The following is a 13,725-nucleotide window of genomic DNA, read 5'->3' on the forward strand; positions in this document are numbered from 1 at the left end:
TTAAAGGAAGTGTGGGAGTTCAGCAAGGAGCTGGGAGTAAGGAAAGAATTATCAGAATTATAGGTAGAGGGAAGAGCATAAACTAAACCACAAAGGTCATTATAATATGTCCAGATTTGGAAGAATAAGTAGAGATAAGATTGTGATTGTCCTAAAATCATCTTTATCAAAGTTCAACTAAGGAAGCAAAAAGCAGTATGAGTATTATAGTAATAGATCTAACTCAACTGTAGGAAAAAGCTGGGGAATTAAGAAGGAGAATTTGAAGATTTATTGTAAAATCACTAACTCACCCTCCAGAAACACTGGTACATGTGGACATGATGCAGCTAGCAGGCCAATCTGGGAAGACAGCCGTGACCAGCTGCCAGAGTAGGACCATAAAATGAAGCTGGTGAAGAGGGCCATAGGAAACTATCACATCTGGATAGCCACTGGCTGCTGTTTTTCAGAGGGACTGACAATCAGAAAGGACAGCTGGTCACGGAATGGGGTAGAGTAAGGACAAAATAAGGACAGTACTTCTCTGTTTGCATGCCATCACACCTAGCCATGATGACCTTCAGAGAGGTTTGCCTGTTTCTTCACTTCCTGGCTGCTGCTGTTTTGCTTCTGTCTTTGCAAATTTTGCTCAAATTAACTTTTGGCCAACTAACAGAGAAACATACAGTGAAGGGGGATTCTGGGAAATATAGTTCAACATGAACAAGTGAGACAGTACAATCCACCACACTGCTCTCAAGACTCTTGATCTTATATAATATACAGTGAAGAGTCATCAGAGATATTGAGGAAGGGAAGTGACGAGATGATAGATTTTGTTTTAGTTAAGCAATTCTAGTCAGGGAATTAAAATTGATTGTAGGAGAGATAAACTGGAAGTAGGGAAAACTTTGCAAAGAGTTTTCAGCTCTCCAGACAAGGAGTGGTACAATCCTGAACTAAGACAATGACATTAGGCATGGAGAGGAGAGGACCCATTTGAAACTTGGAAGAGGCTAAATTGACTGGACAAATGTTGATTGGTTGTTGGAGATAAAGGAGAGGGAGAGCAGGTGAACTCAGCACAGTATTTCACTTGGGTATTTGCAGGTATAGTAAGATGTGTCAAAGAAAGATTGCCTAAAGAGGTTAAACAGGCAAGGACAACTTTACTTCAAACATTGCAAGGAGGGAGAGAGATTGAACTCAATTTTGAAGAGCTGTGAGGAGCTAGAGAAAAAGTAGTGCAGGACATTGGAGGAGGGAGCTGGTTAATGTGATTAGGTCATCTGTGTTTGCTAATTGGTACTTATTGAAGTTTGGCTCCTACCCTTCACCAGGAACTGACAAATTGGGGTCACATTGATATTTACATTTCAAAGGGATGGGTTCAAGGTTCTTGAAAGAAGATTTACCTCTTAAAGGGGCAGAGAAAGAATTTACAATTGCAATTTTTCTAAAATAAATGCTCTAAGAAAAGAGAGGTCAGGTGTCTATAGTTGGGAAGAAACCTATCTAAAGTTCAACAAGCTGAGGGGGACGTTAAGGCCATCTTGGTCAGAAATCAAATGTATTTGCCTGTTTTGCAAAGATTATTGTTGGGCTGCACCATGCAGGCCTGCAAGGCCTGTACTTGCCCAGCTTCAATAGCAAAGAAAGAGCCTGGAGTCAGCAACAGAGACATCAATGGTTTAATGGATATGGGGAGCTTACATGTCTGAAGCAAGGTCCTGGAGGGACACCCCATGTGTGGGGCAAACAGCAGGCAGGACATGGCAGCAGTCTTTGCTTTGGGGGAGGGGAAGGAAGGGAGTGGGGTGGGAGTTGGCCAATTATAGGGGGAATTGATGTCAGGTTGGTTCATTAGTTACCAGGGAAACTAGCAGAGGGGCACGCCCCTCACAGCCCCTTTGATAAGAACAATCTCTAGCTGGGCCTGGGGCAAGTATGTGCAAAGGTCAGTCATGTGCCTACAGTATACCTAGCAGGCCCCAGTAGAGCAGGGGATGTACAGAGAGCAAGAGAACAGCCATTGTGAGTGGCCTGACCATACAATGATGATGTTAGAATCATAATGTGTTTGAATTTCCTGAAGAGTTTGAGCTTGAAACTTAAAAATAAGTGACTACAGATAAACTGTTAGTGATTTGGGTGGTGCCCCCTTCCGTTGAAAAAAGAAAGATATTTCCACATCCAATCTTCAAAACCTGTGAATGTAACCTTATTTGGAAAAGGGGTCTTTGCAATAACTAAGTTAAGAATAGGTGAGATGAGATAATCCTGGGTTATCTGAGTGGGCCCTAAACCCTAAACCCAGTGACATGTATTCTTATAAGAGACATACAGAGGAAAGGCCATATGAAGACCAAGGCAGAGATTAGATTGATAGACCCAAAAGCCCAGGGATGCAGGAAGGCCACTATAATCTGGATGAGACAAGGATCAAAATCTCTTCTAGAGGCTCCACTGGAGTATAGCCCTGCTGACCTCTTGCTCTGGGACTTCTGACCACTGGAACTATAAGAGAATATACTTCTCTTGTTTCAATGTACCTAGTTTGTGGTAATTTATTACAGCAGCCCTAGGAAGCTAATACATTTACAAAATTAATTCACTGATTTTCTTCCTGTGGTTTAAAATTAACTAAATAAAATAAAATAAATCCACCAATTCTACCTGAGGCACACATGCAGATCATTTAAGTAAATTTATGTCAAAAATATTATATTCAGGCTCTGACCAATTCACAGGTAGCTGTGTGGCCATGAATTGAGTGCAGTTCATCAGCATGTATGTTCACAATTTAAAAAAAGAGAGTCATATGAACTACCTCTTTGCCAATAAATACATTCTATTAGAACTCTTATAAAACACTGAAGATTTTTGTTAGCAATTAGTTTTCCCTTTTTTAAGTAAGCTAATTTTCTCAGTTTTGATTTATAGATATTAGAAATAGGGCATAATATTTAATTATCAACCATACAGCTTTGAACTTTTCTGGTCAATTTTTAGTGGAATTTACCCATTTCATGGAGAAACAGTTTAATATCTAATAGCCCAAAAGATCTTTCAGGTCTGAACTATTAAGTAAGCAATGTAGAATAATTATTAACAAATATTATGGAAATTTGATATAAAAGTATGTAGGACAATGATACATTAAAATTGAATACAAGGTGATTACATAAAAATTATCTTCATTTTTGAAAAATAAGACTTCAGTAGACTAAAATATAGGGATCCTTGTGATTACACTCTGCCCACCTAGGTAATCCAAAATAACCTCCCTCTTTCAAGATACTTAATTATTTTTGCAAAGTCCCTTTTCCCCTGTAAGGTAACATATTCATAGGTTTGGGGGATTAGGGCACAGGCATTTTTGGGGATCCATTACTCTACCTACCACATTAAGTATTTAAAATATCATATTGAAATCTGCTTTGAGGTTTTCAATATAGCATATGTCAAGGAAGTTCAGAGAGGAATTCAACTCAAAACACAAATGGTCTAAAACTGTACAGTTGAATGTAATAAGATAGCTTAAGCTTGTCTAAAACTATTAAGGAGAACAGAGCAGGTTCATTTTTAATGAAAACTAATGTACATTTAAAACCATACACATAGACAAGGTTGGTTTAAGACATGCTATAAAACTAGACTATTATGTTTTCATAATAGAGGCATAAACTTTGTGGGCGGCAGGGGGTGGGACAAGCTACATAAGCTATGAGGGACTTTGAAAGAAGTAAAAGAAGAGGAGGGTCATTGTGTAAAATTAATTATAGATCATCCTCAAGAAGACCCAATCCAGGGGTTGAAAATAAAAATATAAACATACTTGAATAAAAATTGCTTTGCTTTATGACCGTACTTCCCTCCTATCCAATACTCTCATTTTCACTAAAAATATACCTGACAAGCTTCAGTGATCAATTTAAATGGTTCCGATATTTCCTACCACATATAATAAAAATTAACAAATGATCATAATCAAGGAAGGAGCCCATTCTTAAAGTCATATGTTTGAAAATAAAATTCCACTCTTTTACCATATTCTTCCTGCTATGGGAAATCTCTGTGAATTTAAGCCTTACGAATTTATGCTAAGAAGTAAAGCACATAGGCAAATCTGAAAGAGCAAATCCCCTCTCTGTATTAATAGGTAGATTTTCCTCCACAAGATTAATACATACTGTTACACTTGAAGCACTTCTTATTTAGCAGTCAAGATGAAAAGAACTCATAATTTTACAAACAACTTGTGATGGTTCATTTAATTTTGGTTTTCATTCTAAGACAATATCCTGTTAAAAATATTGAGAGTATTGGGAATATCAAAGGATGTCTGGTACTACTGAAGGTTAAATCACTCTATTTCAAAATTTTTAACTTAAATAAGTGTAACTGCTTTATACTATACCCCTTGGCACATTTTCATGTATAATAATTTTGATAAAGACTGAAAATACACACTTACAAACAGAAACATAAAACAAAGTCCTAATTAGAACTTTCCAAGATAGTTGACTATTGTGGATATTATCCAGATTTTGACATTTAACCACAGTATCTTCATTAGAATGTTCTAACAGAATTGTTCCAACAGGAAGTAAAGGTATTTGAGGTTTATGTAGGAGGTGGAAAATTAGAGAGTATAATGCACACAGAATGATTTGAGGGAAAATATATTCAAGTATTATAGTGTATTTGTGTGTGTGTTTGTGTAGACTTTATGCCTGGAATGGATAGTTGAGTGCTTCCTAGTCTACTTTGAACATAAATACCTACGTCTCCTTGGTAAACAGCACCTAGGTCTCTACCGCCATATAAATGCAAAGTAGGCAGAGGCCGTCTGTATTATATACTGTTGCTCAAATGGACCACATTAAGCAAGTGTCGACGAACACTATATCTTCAGAATTCTCCTAAATCCAATGAAGGTTTGTTTCAATATAAAGTAATTGATGGGTATTATTGGTTTTTAAATTATGTTTGTCAGAAAAGAAGAAACTGGAAGCCAGTTTGCCTACCCTTGATGTGTGTCAGTGAAGGACATGTGAATCAGAACAACAGAACAACTTTATAACAATTATGTCCTTGGCTCTAATCCAAACATGTAGGAGCTTAGGCAATAGCTGAACTAATTCCCTATATATAGAATAGTGATAGAGCAATGTGTGAGAATAAAATAATAGCTACAATGGCATGTCAAATATGACTAGGATAATTTTCATACATTTATCATTTCTTTGTTATCATTGAAAACTAGCTAGGGGGTTAATTATTAATACTAAGGTCATTTTAATTCATAGAATAAACTATATTTAATCTTTCTATTGCTATCATTAAAGCACAAAACGAATTAAATTCCCTAACATTGCCATAACAACTGGAAGACCCAAGTATGCAGTTTTGACATTGTATTTTGCTTTAACATTTACCTTGCTATAACATTTTAGTTATAAATATGAGCAATGACAAGAGCAGTTAATATATTCCATTTTCATATGATAATGCAACACTTAACAATCTGTTTTGGATGTCTATATAATGTCAAAATAAATAAATTGCCCCTACCTAGCACAGTCGCTGTTAAACTTGCTACTGAAACAAGAGGGAGGACATTGAATGATTTGACACTGGGTGAATGAAGCAGTTATTAATTTGTTATAGTGAACTGGTTCTAGTGTCTAAGATATAACTGGAGGTTTATGACTGGACAACAGAATCGTCCAATCCATTGCCAATCCTGTCCCCAAAACCACTTTTTTTAATCTTATTTTTTACCTCATTTCCTTTTTCTAAAAATTAAAGTCTCGTCACTAATGTATCTCAAAGATTGATAAGCATGGCGCAGTGCTAAGCTATTTGCAATATGGCAAGAAATGGGTTATGATGGAGGAATACAAAGAGTTGCATGAAACACACACGAATGAGTAATCAGTCTTATGTGGGGGAGGGAGATATGTGAAGATCTCCCAAAGAGAGATGCTCAACCCAAATCTTGAATTCTGAATAGAAGTCACACACACCTTAAGAAAGTGTGGCACGTAAGAGAAGAAAGTTGCCAGATGATGTTTACAAAAAGATTAAATGAAGAAAAAATGGATACACTTTAGGAGAGCCAACCAAAATAAAATATATGCACATGTTACACAATACACACACACATCAGTTTGTTTTAATAAGTAATAAGTAAGTAGTTTTGTGTGATTAGAGCTTAAAATATATGTTTATGCCTAGGGAAGAAGGAGGTAGGAGATTAATTTGGAAGATGATAAAGGTAGATTCTAATTTTAACTCTTTTTATTGATTTGGAGAAGCTATCACTGGCTGGTAGCATATTTATTTTATGATCAGTTTCTTTCATTTTTCTATATTTGAATTAGTAGTTTTATATGTATTATTGATTAATTATTCATTTTACTTATATTATTGTGTTAAACTTTATTATAATTCTTTTATTTAGTGTATGCAATTTCAATAGGATAATAATAATTTGGGATAAATTAAATATAAAAATTTAATTAATATATTAGTAATACTATTATATTTAAATAATTAAGATTTAGAGCTGGGAAAGTAACTGGATTTTCATCTAGCACTAACACTTCATTTTACAAGTGAGTAAACTGAGGCCCAAAGAGGTTATGCAACTTATCTATGAACAGTCACTCTACTGGCAACAACTAAAATTAGAATAATTACCCAGTTTTCTAGAACTCTTTTTACTGCTACACACTGGTACTAGTTAAAAAAAAGAAAAAAAAGTAAGCCTTCTTGTATTCCTTTTCCTTTTAAATCAATCTTACCACTATCCACATAATTATCTAAGTCACAAACTTGGGAGACATATTTTGTTACTCCCTTTCTAATATCACTAATCCGTTTAACATCTTATAAATAATCAAATCCTATTCACATACAAAACAAATACTTATGTAACAAATATCTCTTCATTCCATTATGCTCACCTGCATTCAAAACTTATATTAATGCCATACTATCCTTACTAGTACATGTATTTCTAGATTTACTTCCCCTCCCAGAAGTATACTTTCATCAGAGTGATCTTTTACAATGAAAATCTATAGTTATAAAGTACCCATATGCTAGTCAGCATTAAAATCAGTATCAATACTGGACTATACTTGGGTTCCTTAGTATAACCACTCCTTATGCCTTTGTATTTTGGCCTAAACAGACAATTCTGCCTGGGAATATTCATTCCCTCCTAAACCCTTCCATGACTATCTGGACATCTCCTCCTCATTTGCATCTGTTGGTTTTAAGTCATAACTAATGATGGCTTAGGAATAAAGCCCTTTAATTATTTCATACAGCAAGAAGACTGGAGGAAGATTTACAGGTTTGGTGCAGTAGCTAACAGTGGCATTAGGGGCCCAGAATCTTTAAATTTACTACTTCACCATGTTCAACATGTTGGCTCTTTATTCTCACAATTTAGCTTCAAACTCACAAATTGGCTGCCTCAAATCCAGGTATCACATCTTCTCACCAATGTTCCTAGTGCAAAAAAGGAACAGGGGCAAAAAGCTTTTTTTTTTTTTCCCCTACAAAAGGCTTGATCTTTTTAGCCATGAAGCAAAATACCATCAAAAATCTCTGGTACTACAAGGACACTTGGAGAATTAAATCTGGAAAAGGGAAAGGGAATGTCATGACTAGCTGAGACAAATGATGATTCATTCTTTGGTGCAATGTACACTGATACATTGAATCAAAGGAGGATCTATAAACATGGAAGAAGGGAAAAATAGGAAAAGATTGTCAGGCAGGTGTGAGATTTGATGATTGGATTCCTGGAAGTATATTAGAGAGACAAGAGAACATGAACTATAGTTAAAGAAATAATAGAAATAATATCCCAGAATTTTCTAATAATTAATATACAAGATCAAATATATATACATATATACACACATATATATATATATATATATATATATATATGTATCCAGCTCTGAACTGAAGCTGGATACATACACACTCCTAGGCACATCACAGTAAAACTGCTGAAAATCTAAGATAAAAAAATTAAAAGCAGACTGAGAAAAAAATCATATTACCTTAGAAGTTACAACAATAATGCTGAAAGCTGACTTAAAAAGAAAGATGGAAGCCACAGAAAAATGCCATGACGTCTTAATCTTAAAACATTAAAAGAGAACTACTAGTCTTCAATTACAAAAAACTATCCTTTAAACTTAAGATAAATAAAAGTATTTCTGTATAATTAGTATAACTCATCATGATTTTTTTTCTAAAGTAAAATATCTGTGAAAGAAAGTTCTTCAAATCAAATTATTCCAAACAGAACAATGGGAATTAAAGAAGGAATAAAGGGCAAAAATATGAATCGTATGAATAAATGTTGACTTAAAAATGCAGTAATAGTAATATATTTTAGGACAAATTATATGTATACCCAAAATACATGGTAAGAATAGCATAAATGGAAGAAGGGTGGTAGAAAGGAATAAAGATCCTAGCATCAACTGGAAAATGGAAAAAGTAACAATTCATATTAGGTGGCTACAATGGCAAGGATAAATAAATGTATTCTTCTTTAGGATAACAACTTAAGGAACAGAAAGAATCATTAACAAGCCAATAGAGGATAAAGAATGAAATAATCAAAATATATACAATCAATCCAAATAAGACAAAAAACTGAGAGAATAAATAAAAAACAATAAAAACAGAAAATAATTAGGATTAATTTAAACTTTAACCAGTAATTACAATTCAGTAATTACACTGAAAGTAAATAAAATACTAAGAAGTAACAGAATCTTCACATATGCAGTTTTTCTGAATTTTATTTCCCTTACAAATCTCAGCCTGGAGATTCCCTTCTTATACTATTATGGGTGAATTGTGTCCCCTCAAAATTCATTATGTTGATGTTCTAGCCCCAAGTACCTCAGAATGTGACTGTGTTTGGAGATGGGGCTTTCAAAGGGGTAATTAAGGTTAAATGAGATCACATTGGTGGGCCTCAATCCAACCTGACTGGCATCCTATAGGAAATCTGGACATACATGAGAAACCAGGAATGTGCATGCACAGAGGAAAGACCATCTTCAAGCCAAGGAGAGGGGCCTTAGAAGAAATCACACCTTGCTGTCACCTTGGCTGGAAGTCTAATATCAAGGTGACAGTAAGGTTTGATTTCTTCTGAGGCCCCTCCCCTTGGCTTGTAGATGGCTACCTTCTCAGTGTCCTCAGGGTCCTTCTCAGTGTCTTTTCTCTGTGCATGCACATTGCTGGACAGTAAATATATATTTTAGAACAACCAGTTATTTACCTGATTCTTGCACATTGATTTATCAACATTAGCTACTTTACCTGATTCTTGAATATTGCTTTATCAATGCTTCATGCAAAATAATGGCTCAATAATATTTGCTAAGTGAATTAATGTTACCCATGACTCAGTATTTACATCAGGATTTTAAAATCTGAATACAGTAAAATAGAATTAACTTTGCTACAATACTGAATGCTAATCAGAGTTTGAGAAGACACCTGTGATTTTGTTGGTACTTAGATACATCTTAATGTTATTTATTAGAGATATTAGCTAATATTGATTTATGATAGTCACAAAGTACCGTAAAGCTCACTGTACAATCCTACATTTTCATAATCAATAATATTAGCCAGTGTTGATATAGTGCTTTACAGACTTCAAAGATCTTGCAGGTACTTTTTATATGGTTCTCACGATAGTCCTGTGAGAAACATGAGTCAACATAACACTCCATTTTGATATTTTAAAAACTGCAAATAAGAGAGTTTTGGGGTATTGGTCAATGTCAAGGAGCTAATTGGTGACATAATTGTCCCAAGAATACTGATCATCTGATTTCCAATGTATTCCTTCCTCATGTTGGGGAGGAGGGAATTTCCCCCTCTACCCCTCTTGAGTTCTTATGGCTGGATTAATAATAAAATTGACACAAAACATATTAACAGAAGAAAAAGAAACAAATTTTAATTTGTGCACATGGAGGTCTCACAGAAAAGGGATCTAAGAAGTGACCAAAGCAGGCAGCTTTTATACTTTTTAGACAAAGAAATAAAATTTGTGAGGAATTGACCGGACAAAGAAGCAGACTTTGAGTGCTTAGTGAAGAATTTCAACAGAGTTTGGGCTTGGGGTAGAAATTTAAAAAGTAACAAGGTTTGTTTATAAAAGCTTCTTGGCCCTCATTTCCCTATGTCTGGGGATATGGGTGTCCTTCTACCCATAGATGCAGGGGGTGCACCTTTCACATGGGCGATTTTATTTCCTGCTTTCAGGGAGACAGGAGGGTCAAAGTGTCCCTCTTGCCCTGGCTGTTTCTGAAGTAACTTTAATTCAAAATAAACAGTATGCCATTGAGGCACATTTTGGGGCATCTTGCCCTGGGCCCTAACATTCATTTTTCTCTAATCAACTTCTCATGCTGGAAAATAGGAACTAGAATTGAATTAATTAGAAGTGAAAGTCAAATGCTCCAGGTGATATACCCATTATGATATTTTGCTTGGCCAATAAATTGTGCTGAGATGCTGAAGGACTCAGATGCTTTCTCTCTCCTAGGAGGCAGTTCCAAAGTTCAAACAATGAATTTTTCTGATTCAACCTGTTGGAGCGCCAATTAAGTTACTTACGTTTGTATCTGATTAAGTCTGCATGCACCATTTGTGAATTTTGTTTTTATATAATAAAATTTAATTAACACAAATCTAAATGGAGCTATATGATTATATAGTTACCTGCCAAAAATAAAATACAATTTATCCATATTAGATCAGAAGGATGTTTTAAAGACACACTGACAAAAGTTATTTTTAAAGCATCATTAATGTATATGTAGTAAAATCATACCTCATACCTCCATAACAATGAAATATTATAAAAGAAATAAACATTAGGATCATTTTGATAATTAAAAGAGAAAAAAAGCAGGTCCACTGCTAAAAATGAAAATGACATATTCTGTGCTTCTAAATACAGTCACTTGTGATGGTTGGATTAATTATTCATTTCTGCCCAATTCCTATGCCCACCATTTTTTGAGAGCGAACACATTGTTCCTAAACACTTCAATAAGGGCTTTTCCACAGACCAGAGAAAAGAAAATCATACAAGAGGGTGAAAAAAAAGCAGGAAACCCTTTGGTCTATTTCCTTCAGCAACATCTCTGAGGCTCCACATTTAGACACCACACAGAGAAATGGGTCCAATGTTTATGACAATTTTTTAGTCATTATTACTTTTAAATCATCTAAAATCACACATCTGCTTATATAATATTTCTCATAGAAATAAACCCAAGGCTTTCAAAAATTTAACGTCTTTTGAGTCCTAAAGTTGTGAAAGAGCTAATTAATTTTGCAATAAGATTACAGTGATTCTGTGGATTTTTTTCCGTTAGATCAGTAGACCATGTTTGTTAAAATTCTAAAAGAACCAATTTTGGGTGAAAGAAAACAATGTAAATGTAATTTAAATTTTACAGAAATTTAAGAAATTTTACCTCGACTACCATTGTATTCTTATCTTGTTTAAAGATATGATGCTATCATTTTGGTTTGTCTTCACATCTGCTGATCCTATTTTGTCTTAAGAAATGGAAAATTCAGACACTGAGGAATAGTATAATTTCTGTTTATGTAACAAAGTCTTCAGTCTACTTGTCTGAAGGGAAAAGTATGTAATATTGGCAAGGCTTTAAATGGTTTTTAATATTTTATACAGCAGCATATCCCAGAAATCACATTTGCCTATAAATTTAGATTTTGAATATATAACCAATGAGAGGCTGCTATGCAAACATTGATTTAAAAAATAAATCACTAACTCATTGTCTCATCCTTAATATGAAGGAGAATAACACAAGAAGAGTTTCTCACATCAGAGCAGCCTAAAACTCTTAGAATGTTGCTACTTGGAGAAGCATTTGATACCATGTTGATCCTCTACTCACACCTACCCTTTGTGCACGTGGAAGAAAGCAGCTTTTAGCTGAGTGGTTGACTTCCAACCACCAAAATAGAAGCTGTGTCTAATCTCAAATCCACATCTCTATGTCTACTGATTTCCATTTCATCTCATTATACTCTAATGTCTCCTAATAACTTGACACTATTATTTTTTTAATAAATTCATTTATTTTATTTATTTATTTTTGACTGTGTTGGGTGTTCGTTGCTGCACGTGGGCTTTCTCTTTTTGCCGTGAGCGGGGGCTACTTTGTTGCAGTCTGCAGGCTTCTCATTGCGGTGGCTTCTCTTGTTGTGGAGCACGGGCTCTCGGTGCACGGGCTTCAGTAGTTGTGGCACGTGGGCTCAGTAGTTGTGGCTTGCGGGCTCTAGAGTGCAGGCTCAGTAGTTGTGGCACACGGGCTTAGTTTCTCTGTGGCATGTGGGATCTTTCCGGACCAGGGCTCAAACCGGTGTCCCCTGCATTGGCAGGTGGATTCTTAACTACTGTGCCACCAGGGAAGTCCATAACTTGACATTATTTGGTTCTTAGCCTAACATTTCGGAAAACATTAACATGTTCTCATTTTGTGTTTTATAGTTTTCATTTCACTTAAGGTCTTATAATTTAAATCAATCCAGTGATGCAGTATTCTTGATCCCAGTTTACCAGTAAAGAGACAAAAAGCAGAGGTCAAATAGCTGGAATGTAGGAGAGTGGAATCTTTCTCTGGACAATGCCAGATCACCTTTGCTTTCTTTCCCTTAGATCATACGGTTGGGTGGTCCACATGGCTGTAAGGAAGCTAAGGAAAAAGAAACATACAGCTACTGGGAATGATTCATCTTTTCACTCTATTTGAATGGGTCCTAGCACAGGAAGGGGTTTTTAATCACCGAGTCTGAGTGAAGAGTGAGGTAGCATTTGTGCTAAAGCTGAGCAAAAATATAATGGGAGCATGAAGGGCTCTTTTTCTCATATGACTGGGTTTAGATTTTCTGCTGCAATGCTCCTCCTCCTCACTCTCTCACTTTGGAATTGTTATATTTTAAGGCAAAGATGCAGAGAAGTCTCCTATCTAGTTAATATCTCCAATTACTGCTTAGTTCATTGATCCACGTGGGAGGTAGAGGGCAACATTTGCTCTGATTGAAAGGACGGAGCCCACGTAGAGATACCTGAAAACCATGTTGCCCTCAATAGCTTCACATTTTTCAAAATAGTCTTTTAAAAAAGAGTCAGGAAAAACAGGAACGTTTTCCAATGTTCACTAGATGTAAACATTTTCAATCTGCTACCTTTTTCACAGAATTTCTTTTCAGAGAACAACAGCATTGCCCCAGCAGTAGAACATGGCTTGTCATTTTAAAGACTAAACACTATTTTGGGCCTTTCAAATTTTTTTTATGTGTAACTTCTTTATGTATAACAGGAAGACTGCCAGGGCAGTGTTACTTCTATTCCTTTGTTCTATAAACATTTCTACAGTTTAAAATGTAGTTATTTAGGCAATATAAAGATTCTTACACATAGGATTAATTTATTTTTCATAGTAAGTCTGATTGGAAGGAAGAAAATCTAATATCTACACAGATATACAGAAAGACAGAATAAGATATCCTCATCCTTTTGCCAGGATAAGATATCAGGTCTAATGTCTCCAAGTACATTGTTTTTGTATTACACGTTTCATTATGGCTCAATCATTCTCTGACTCCTCTCTCTCCTTTCTAATTCTCTCTGTA

Source organism: Balaenoptera ricei, chromosome 9 (genome assembly GCF_028023285.1).
Source record: "Balaenoptera ricei isolate mBalRic1 chromosome 9, mBalRic1.hap2, whole genome shotgun sequence".
Lineage (NCBI taxonomy): Eukaryota > Metazoa > Chordata > Mammalia > Artiodactyla > Balaenopteridae > Balaenoptera > Balaenoptera ricei.